Here is a 2554-nt window from a genome sequence, read left to right on the forward strand (position 1 = left end):
ATCTTCAGTGAAGCTCCATCTCTTTGGGAGAAAAGGGGGAGTAATGTCCAAGAAACAGGAAAATGGAGAAAGGCAGACATTTAGCTACAATGCAATCCAGGTACTGACAGCTTAATAGTAATAGATGTCCCAGCAGCTACATAGCAAACAAGAAGAGAGGATCCAAACCCTAAGCAAAGTCTGAAGCCTGAAAACACCAGGGTAAAAGACAGGACTGGGTTGGGAACAATCCTCTTTAAGTCAGAACCTGGACATAAAGGAGGAAAGAAAAATCTCTGCAAAGGCAAGGCCTAGACAGAATAGGCAAGAGCTGGCCAACAACAAACAAAGGATCAGAACCCAGTCCCAGCAAAATAAACTCTTGGATCTATACACCATGAAACCCAGGAGCAGAACTAAAACAGCAAAGATGAATGGAAAAAAAAGCCAAAAAAGTGCTCACTATAGAAAACTACTTTACAGATAAAGATGACAGCTATGCTTGGTCTGAAGTAGAAAGCAGCATAAAAATCACGCACTGGGGAAGTATCAAAACAATCTATGAATCGGACTCAAGTACAAAGGCTCATCAAAGAGTTTAAAAAAGAATTTAAAAACCAAAGAGAGGAAGAAGAAAAATGGAAAAAAGAATTGAAAGTCATACAAGAAAATTGTGAGAAGTTGATCAAAGAAATCAACTCTGTTAAAAGTAAAAATAACGAAACAGCAAAGAAAACACAGAAGTTAATTGAAGAAAATAATATCCTAAAAATTAGAATTGAACAATTAGCAATCAATGAATCTACAAGATTACAAGATTCCATCAAACAAAATGTAAAAAAAGCTGAAAAAAATTGAAGAAAATATAAAGTACATTCTAGAAAAACTGACCGTACTAGAAAATAGATCCGGGGAGACAACATATGAATCATTGGATTACTAGAAAACTTGGACCAACATCATGCAGGAAATGATAAGAGAAAATTTCCTAAATCTACCAGAACAAGATAACAATATGAGAATTGAAAGAATTCACAGAACCCCTCCAGAATGAGACCCTAGCATAAAAACTCCAAGGGTTAAAATAGTCAAATTCCAGAACCATCAAATAAAGTAGAGAATTTTACAAGCAGCAAAAAAAGAAAACAATTCAAATACTAAGGTAAAAAATTCTATTAACAGAAGACCTATCAGCCTCAACATTGAAGGATTCATATTGGAATATGGAATAACATATTTCAGAGAGCTAAGGACCTGGTGTTAAAATCTAGAATGTACTACCCTGAAGAATTCAGCATATACTGTCAGGGAAAAGAGATGGATGTTTAATTAAATAGAGGACTTCCAGAATTTCCTGACACAAAGACAAGAACTGAACAGAGAATTCAATTGCCAAATATATGACTGAAGAGTTGCATAAAAAAGATAAATGAAAAGGGGACAGAAAAGCAAAACTTTTAAACAAATTTTGGTTGACTATCAAATTTTATACTACCCTAAAAGGGAAGATATAAAATGTAAAATTCTTTGGAACTTTACCTCTCTAATGATAATTAGAGCATAGATTATAATCAAAGAGAATGAGCCTAAAGGATATGTGTACGATTGCATCTTGTCTCTTAATTGAAGAGGTCCAAGATGTCAGCACTATGTTTGAGACAAAAAGCCCTGAAAATAAACAGGGATGTTAACTTTATCTTCAGTGTTTCATTATACTTTGATTCACTTTAATCACAAGGTGCTAAGCACTTTGTCTAAAGAGGACATCATAAACTGGAATGACCTAAAACAGTCACTATGTTACTTACAAATCATTGGTAAAGTTCTCAGGTGAAACCTCCAGGGTCTCCCAGTACTTAGAGGTCTTCAAGATTCTTTCAAGTAATTAATTAGATCAGGGTTTTAATTAACCTGTGCTTCACTTAATAAGAAGTTAAGTAAAGGGGGGAGAAAAGAGGCCTATTTTCAATTAACAAGGCGTTAAGTACATTGGGTAGGGAGGGAAGGAGGCAAAGTATGAAAGAAAATAGGCCTGGGGGAGGGGTAAAAATAGTTCAAGAAATGATATGACTTTGGATGATACTTTGGTTCCGGAGGAAGATTGTGTGTAATTGAATGATATTTGGAAAAAGGGGTAAGGCAAAATTATTATAATTAAAATTGATGCAATTTGAGTCAATGCTATTTATCAAGCAATCAAATAAACAATCTGTGATATCTTGATAACAAAAAGCTTATCAAACATTTTAATTCAACTGTGAATGATGACACTTGATTTTTATTATTAAAGCAATAAATAACTGCAAGGGAAGAGGCATGAAGATTATAATTTTAGAGGGGAAAGAAGGGAAAATATGAATGCTGAGTAAATTCTATTCAACACATTGAGCCCAATGAGGGAATAAGATACATTCCCACTTGTATTTAAAAATCTAACTTAATCTACAGGGAAGGGGGAACTGGGAAAGGGAAATATATTGGAAGAAGGAACTGATAAAAGGGAAAGGGAGGTATAAGTGAAATTAAACTGAAAGTCAAATTTTTAAAAGAAAAGTCAAAGGGGAAAGGTAATAAA

This window comes from Macrotis lagotis, chromosome 6 (genome assembly GCF_037893015.1).
Source record: "Macrotis lagotis isolate mMagLag1 chromosome 6, bilby.v1.9.chrom.fasta, whole genome shotgun sequence".
Classification (NCBI taxonomy): Eukaryota; Metazoa; Chordata; class Mammalia; order Peramelemorphia; family Peramelidae; genus Macrotis; species Macrotis lagotis.